The 8,608-nt window shown below is 42.6% G+C and overlaps 1 pseudogene; it reads left to right on the top strand.

Annotated features, from left to right (window-relative positions):
- The first annotated feature begins 382 nt into the window (after positions 1 to 382).
- Positions 383 to 8,608, top strand: part of LOC139235516 (zinc finger protein 420-like) — a 112,686-nt pseudogene continuing 104,460 nt past the window's right edge.

Genomic DNA, 8,608 nt, shown 5'->3' on the forward strand with positions numbered 1-8,608 from the left:
ACTCCTTTTGCAGGGTGTGAGAAGGGGAGGATTTGAAGGAGGGAAACTCAAACTAAACGTCAAATCAAGATCTGATAGAGTAATTCGATTCATCAGGACTTGAATATCATCGGCCTTTGAATGTGGAAGGAGAAATGTTTGTTTATTCTGTCTGTGGGGAAAGATTACAAACATCAGTGTGACTGTGAAAGCAGAGACCCACACACCCGAGTGAGAGTGTTTCAGTGCACTGATTGTGGAAAGAGCTTTAACCAGTTACACAGCCTGAAAAACCATCGCACCATTCACAGTGGGGAGAAACTGTAAACGTGTTGTGTGTGGAGGAGGCTTCAACTGATCATCCAACCTGGAGAGACGGATACACACCTGCACCACGGAGAAACCGTGGAAATGTGGGGACAGTGGGAAGGGATTCAGCTACCCGTCTAAGCTGAAAATTCATCAACACAGTCACACTGGGGAGAGGCCGTTCACCTGCTCCGTGTGTGGGAAGCGATTCACTCAGTCATCCAACCTGCTGACACACCAGCGAGTTCACACTGGGGAGAGGCCATTCACCTGCTCTGAGTGTGGGAAGCGATTCACTGTGTCATCCCACCTGCTGGCACACCAGCGAGTTCGCACCGGGGAGTGGCCGTTCACCTGCTCGGAGTGTGGGAAAGGATTCACTCAGTCATCCGACCTGCTGACGCACCAGCGAGTTCACACTGGGGAGAGGCCGTTCACCTGTTCTGAATGTGGGAAGCGATTCGCTCGGTCATCCAACCTGCTGACACACCAGCGAGTTCACAAGTGACTGCAGTAGTTGGATTCTGCTATCATTGCTGCTGTTTATCACATCCCGACTGAATCGTGTCCATTCTGACAGTTGAAGTTTGTTTCTGATGATAACCCCTATAACTGGGCTGGAATATAATATTGTGATGTTTCAATAACAGAGTGTGTCGACATTTAATGTTCCAAGATAAGAGGAGACTAATTGATGTCCTGTTACTGACTCCACCATTTTGGGGCCTTTTCTCCTTTCTAACTCTGGATTATTTCAGTTCTCATACCTTTGGTTACTCTCGTGGACAAGTGCCAGTTCCCCTTACGTTCCAGAGTGCCTCTCCTAGCCTTGGTATTGTGGGAAGGTGTCGGTAACATGCCTGGGATCACTGAACACAAAACCCAGTCTGTGAATCACTTTCAGATACTGGACTTAGCGTGTGCCCCACAGCATCTCTCTCACCTTCGATGTGTGAATGGAGCATCACGCCTGCAAACCTGGGTTCAATTTAAATTTGAATCCACTCAGGAAATGTATTTAAGAAAATACAGGTCACGTCAAATCATTGGCAACATTTTCGAGTCAACAAGATGAACAAGTAAATACATCCCGGCCCAATATTCCAGCTCTGCATTCACAGGAGAAAGTCTGTTATCAAACTCCTCGAGTAGACAGAATATAGATCAATGCTTACTCTAAGAATATCTAGCATCTGTTGTAAATATCTTTCAAATCCCAACCGATGCAATCTGTTTTTTTCCTTTCAATTGAAGTGAATGGAAGATGAGAGGGGTGTTGGCATCGGGAACTCGGTTAATTCAGCTTCTAAAAGGTGTTCATGTTTAGTTCATTCCATATCGGTGAAAATGTGGTTGTTATCATTAGAGAGAGATTTCACTGAGCAGCAGTTGGTGTTTCCAACCAACTGGCCGTGGATATTTTCATCATAGAATATTTCTAATCTAAACATTCTGTTAGAATAAGAAAAATTCAGAGACTAGTGGTTTGCGATTGCCACAGGAAGACCAGTGTTTTACGTGCTTCTAACGTTGTTGATGTATGTTGGAAGAAAATGCAGACTTGAGTCTCTGGACTATGCCGTAGCAAAAGACGACCATATCAGGCAATGCCAGTTCCAGTTGGATAAGAGGTTGATGGCATAGCAAAAGATCCAGCAGTTAAAACAAAATTATCTCCAGTTATCTGCAGACATCGAATGTCGCAGCATGCTGACAAAGTTGGAATTAAGAATTTAAAGTATTGAGTTAAATTATTGGGATCGATTGTTATAGAATTGAATTGTTATAGAATGGAAAAGTGATGAAGTTATGCTAAACTTGTATCGAACCTTGGTTAGACTTTGTGTGTGCAATTCTGGTCACCATATTACAAAAAGGATATGGAGGCACTGGAGAGGGTGCAGAGAAGATTTATAAGGATGATACCAGAAAGGCGATCGTATACCTATCGGGAAAGGATGGACAGGCCAGGTCTCTCTTCCCTTGAAAAAAGAAGGCTGAGGGGTGACCTAATGTCTTTAAAATTATGAAAGGTTTTGACAGATTAGATACAGTGTTTCCACTTGTGGGGACCAGCATAATTAGAGGCCATCAACATAAGATAGTCACCAAGAAATCAAATAGGGAATTCAGAAGAAATCTCTACCCAGAGAGTGGTGAGAATGTGGAACTCACTGCCACAGGGAGTGGTTGAAGCGAATAGTATCAATGCATTTAAGGGGAGGCTAGACAAGTATATGAGGGAGAAGGGAATAGAGGGTTATGTGGATATAGTTAGATGAGGAAAGAAGGGAGGAGGCTCGAGTGGAGCATAAACGCCGGCATGGACTGGTTGGCCCGAATGGCCTGTTTCTGTGCTGTATATCCGATGTAATCCTATTGTCCAAGTCACACTGCTCGAAGGGGAAGATAAATGACTTGCATCCAAACGCAATTGTTACTTTAGTCTTCTTTGTAAAATGACAAAGTCTGGGCATAATTTGTTTGTGAAATTAAAACTGATTTTATATATATATATATATATATTGCTAAGCATCGCTGGTCAAACACATGGGAAGGAAAATTTAGCTCAAAATTGAGATAATTAAGTTTTTTTTTAAAAAGTCCCGTCTCTTTGGTTCTGTCCAAACTATGTATTCAGAAATAAGTTTTTGGGGGCGACTGTTATGCTAAAGGTAACTCACATCCTTCCTCTTGTCGACTGAATTGCTCTCTGGCATACTTTGAAGAACAAAAGGTCTAAGGAGAGGTTCGGTAAAATAAAATTAAACAAAGAAACTGGGTCAAAACTTGGAGCAAGTGGGAATGTTTGATCGATGTTTAAAGACAGTAGGATAATATTGTAATAGACAGTAAAGATCCTCCGTGCTCATGAATGAAATGGTCAATACTGTATAAAATGTAATGAGAGGAAATGAGTGAGGATATAAGAGGAAAACAGGAAAGTTACACATCCAAATAGAAATGTTTCTTAACTCATTGTTCCTGGGAGAATTGTCATAAATCACCTGGGTACAATCTGGTGTTCATGTAAATTCTTGTTAAAGTCAGGGAAGAGTCGGAAATTGCTAAGATTTCTCTGAGATGTTTGTGTCATTGCCTACACTGAACAATAAGAAAACTGAATTTGATCGCCTGGCCAATACCCGAGACATCGGAACCGTGCAGAGGGAGATGAGCAAAGATCTTCAGACACCCCACGATCTTTTGATAAGATCATCTCAAATGGCTTGGATCAGATGTCACATGTGGCATGATACTGGGATACCGCTGCGTGTGTGTGAACGAGTCTCAGGCATGCTCAGTTATCGACAACAGCACAACATGAAATGGCTAATGTGGCTCAGGAGAGTGAGAGAACTTTTTAAACCGTCAAGGTCGTGAAACATTCTCCATAGAGAAACCGACTTTGAAATAATGAGGATGGAGTTAAACACCCTGCTACCTGTCAGAGGCATTAGAATTAACAGGAGCGAGAATGCTGATCAAATTAGGATTTCCTTACAGCTAGAATGGTCATCAGTTTCAAGCCTCCACTAAGTACTGAACAAAGAAAACTTGTAGAGAGGCTAAAAACAAAAAAAGTCAGCCTGTCTGTGTCTGGACAAGGTGGCCATGGCTGTGTACAGATCAGCTACAAGCTGAAGGTGGGAGATAAGGAGGCCAGACCTCACATGCTCCATAACAAAACATGGATCCAAGTGAGAGGCGATCTCCAGGAGGAAGCAGACGACCTCAAATGGGTTAGTTTTGGAATCCGTGATAAACCGAGGTATAGACCCTCAAAAGCATAATTTTGGTGGTAATGGAGAAAGAACCCTAAAGCGTGCTCCTTGGGAAGATTGGGAGACCAGGAAGTCTCCCCTGAACCAGGTGGATTGGGACACATCCTGACCCCAAACACTAAATTAATAGTGTTCACTTAAAGAGTTAGTATCACTCCAGGACAATAAGTAATTCAAGACCATTATAAAATACTTCAATACAAACTTAAAAGGTAATGACGGCAGGTTGTTTTAAAGTAAGAAATGTCATATGTTGATCAGTAATGTTAACTATTCGTTTGCCAAGTACAAATGCTGATAGTGATCACCATATGTGGGACAAAATAAAATGACATCCCACCTCACAAAAAGAACTCGACCTGTCCCATCCAGTAAAATAACCCACATTTAATGGACTAGAAGTAACTGAATCATGAAATGTATTATATAACAATGTGTGTTTTTAAATTGTCAATTGAAATCAAAAGTTTTAAACATGAGCTTGAATCTATCAACTAGATTATGTGAAGGGAGATATTCACAATTAATAGACAAAATGGGAATAGAATTAATAAAGGATGTGTTAGTAAAGAATAAAAAACAGGAACCAAGGGATGAGAAAGATGGGGAACACAAGGAGAATTAGTTTAAATCGCAAGGAAAGTGAGAGCTGACAGGATAGCTCAGAATAAGAGACACAGCAAGGTTAGCAGGAGTAAACAGAATAGATATAGAAAGTGAATGGAACACGATGTGGCTTACTGGAGGTATCATGCGTAGCCTCTGTGACATTTATGATGAATGTGGTACAGAAGGAACTGGACAAGAGAGAGAGTAATCAAATCCCTTTGTTTATTCATGAAGAACAACTGAGAAAATGGTTTCGGGGAACCAAGTCATAGACTTTGATGTGATGCAGCCAATAGGAATTGGGATTTTTATACCCTCGGGAAGGAGAAAGAAGTGAAGATATTAGACAAGTGGGACTGGTCTTGCCTTTGCTGAGGAAAAATGGAAATGAAACGAAACCATGGACGGTGTATAGGGTAGAATCGTTTGCAAGGGTGGAAGACTGAGCTCGGTCCGATCCATGAACAGTATGAGGAATAGCCAAGATATCTGATTAAGAAGGGAGGAACTTGGATAGCACCAGATATGCAGTGTTGTACTCTGCAAGGGACAACATGGGTTTGTAGATGTTCCAGCTTGTGAGTTCGCCCTCGACAAAGAATCTCCAGAATGCAGATTGAAATAAATAAATGGGGCGTAGGCCAAACTAATACCGTGTATAAAGGAAAAGGACAGTATTGTGTGACTACTACAGTCACGTATTTGACTGTGGGTTCAACCCGATGCCCCAGACTGGAACATCACTTTAGCTTGATTCCACCGAGGAACACATGTATCGGTGCTAAACGCTGGTTCTGGTACATCATCATAACGCAACTTATCTGCAGATGAGACTGCCTCTGGAGGATGAAGCCATTCGAGTCATTCCACATACAGGACGCTATATTCTCCCTGTTTATGGCTTTAAAGCTCATAATTCAGCGAATTAGGACATCCCAGAAACACACAGTGCAAATCATATAGAGGAAGAGAGAGACAGAACAGGCAATCCCGAGACTTGTGAATCAGGAATGCTGGAAAGTAGCATCCAGTTAAATTGTTCCAGCTGGGATTGGTGATAGCAGGGATAATAGCTTCAGTGATTCTGGTCATTGCATTATGCTGTAAGGAAGTCAATAAGGGACATTGAAAATATAAGGAAAGGGAAGGACGCTGAGAGAAAACCAGGATTAGTAAAGACAAAGAAGGATATAAAAAACTTTGTCAACAGGTAAGGTAACCCATAAAAAAACCTGTGGGACAGGTTGACATGTGGACCCTGGTTAATTCAGCTTCTGAAAGGGGTTTATGTTTCATTCATTCGATAGAGGGAAAAATGTGGTTTTTATTATTAGGGAGAGAGAGACAGATTTCACTTAGCAACAGCTGGTGTTTTGCGACCAACCAAGCTACGCTATTCATAACAGAATGGATTAGAAATATGTTTGGATAAGGAAAGTCCAGTACTAGTGGTTCATGATCACCGTACCAGGCCACAATGCTTCGAAATGTGTTGCTGATGTAAACTTGTGTCTCTGGATTATGCAGTAGCCAGAGACTACCATATTAGGCAAAGCCGGCTCCAGTTTGATAAGAAAACAGTCTATAAATGTAAGCTTTTTCCTTTGTTCGTTAGCGTGGAGATACCCGTGCCTGGTTACACGTGCTCCATCTGTGACTATACTCCACTTGTAAATTGATTATAAACAGAACACTGAATTCGTTACTACTCAAGTGAACAAACAGAAGTTTGTTTTAAATCAACACTTGGTTCTTTTATTTAAGTTTGGAACTTGAAAACTTCCTTCGGAATTAAAAATCCGTTAAAACAGCAGAAATTATTCGTAAAGCTATCATTATTGACCTTGAATAAAACATAGCTTAGTTAATTTTAATAACTCCAATTTAATTCGGACCAATATTTTATTAACTAAACACAATATAGAACAGAGAAAATAAAACAAAATGGCACTTGCTTACAGAACACAGTAAATTACATCATTGTTACCTTCAGGTGCTTTTAAAGAAAGTTAAACTTGCTGTAGAGGGAGTGCAATGAAGATTCATCAGACTGATTCCTGGGATGGGGGGATTGTCCTATCAGAGATTGAGTAGACCAGGCCGATATTCTCCAGCGTTTGGAAGAATGAGAGGTGAGAGGTGACACCCACATCCCATGAACAAATTTTTAAAAAGAGATGAGGTGTTTAAATTTGATCAAGGACACCAGCCAAATTAATAGAGACACTCCCTCTCCTTCAGGACCTGTGTCCAGGGGAGAAGCTGATGGGTTTATCTGATCATCTTTGGGTTAAATGTTGTGCTCATCGAGCTGATCAGCCCATATCAGCATCAAATATATTCCAGTCGGGCACAGCACGGGTCAGATACAGAGTGAACCTATCGGTCGCTCCCCGACACAGATACTGAGGGACAGGGAGTGCCAGGGACACTGACATTTCTCGCTCAATAAGGTATAAATTGATCCTGTACCTCTCCCCATTAATCCTGGGCTCCACATGGCTCGAATCCTGCTCCTGTTTCCCTTCCTGTAACAGCATTGAGCTCAACCCAGCCCATAATGAGCAGGGCTCAGTGAGGGTGGTTGCTAGGCACTGCAGTGATGTCATCAAGCCGGGCCATTCAGCCCAGCTGGTCCTCTCCTTGTCCCTTTAAAGGTGGAGAGCTGGGACATCCTGTCTCAACACACATCCCCCTGTTCATACTGAGAATCCCCGGGGAAGGCCCAAGGCCCAGAGTGTGGATCACAACCAAGGGGGAAAGAGGAGGAGAGAAGGGGACGTAAATCAAGGAGTGAGGACTGAGGGCCATCAAGCTTCAGTTTTAGAGCCTGAAGACTTCAGGAGGGATCAGTAAGTTCTGTAGTTTCAGGATCCAGGGAGAGAACAAGGAGCAGATGGGGAGACTGGTGTGAATTCCAGCACAGTGAGGATGTAGTGGGAGGGAGATTGTGTCGGGCCGTGTATTAGGGGTGTAGGAGGGACAAGAGAGGAAAGGTCAGAATTACTGCAGCAGTGTCCATCAATAGTGAGAGAGAGAAGGTGGGGGTTTAAAGTGGGCCCTGGGCAGGCCGGTAAACTGGTTGTTTCCTGTGACCCGCTTTCCTTCTGTCACAAATAGTCTCGTGTAGCCCAGTGACAGAAACAGCCCAATAAACACCACCAATGTCCTTTGGTCTGGTGAGGTCTCCATTTGTGAAAATTCGGCTGTTGTTCAAGCTTCTCATTCTGACTCGCTCACAGTGAGACAGTATCCACTGTCCCTTTTATTCCATGGGCTTCATCTTTGCTGGTATTGGTAACACGCCCGGGATCACTAAACACAAAACCCAGTCTGTCAAGCACTTTCAGCTGCTAGACTTAGCGTGTGCCCCACAGCATCTCTCTCACTTTCAATGTGTGAATAGAGCATCACGCCTGCAATGCTGGTTTAAGTTTATATCCAGGCAGAAAATCTATTTAATAAAAGCCTGTAGGCCGATGAGACACTGTTCAGGTGCCAATGTGCTGCTGGTTTGTCCGGAATTTTGCCCGTAATGGAAAATAACTGAACATTTCTCCCAGTGTAACCTTTGCTTTAATGAAATATGTATTTTAATAAGCCTCACGTCCTTGATCATGTCTGCTGCAATTGTGTAGCAAGGGGATGTGTGAAGAGATGATGTTTGCATGGAGATGTGAAACAAGGAAACGGTATCTGTGTGTGGCAGTGACACAGCCTTGTGGTCACAGGCAGAACCATGCACCGATATCCTTGTGCTTATGGTTTGAGCAGGGTTCGTTCATGAATGCTCAAGCTAAGAGGTGACAGGGATCAGGAGCAGCGGCAGTAAATAAAATCTAAATGTAAATTCTGATGTAGTTTATCTTCAATTATTCCTATTTTAATGGCTTTTGCTGAATGTGTCCCATGCCAAGTGCCAGGAT

Source organism: Pristiophorus japonicus, chromosome 23, assembly GCF_044704955.1.
Source record: "Pristiophorus japonicus isolate sPriJap1 chromosome 23, sPriJap1.hap1, whole genome shotgun sequence".
Taxonomy (NCBI): domain Eukaryota; kingdom Metazoa; phylum Chordata; class Chondrichthyes; family Pristiophoridae; genus Pristiophorus; species Pristiophorus japonicus.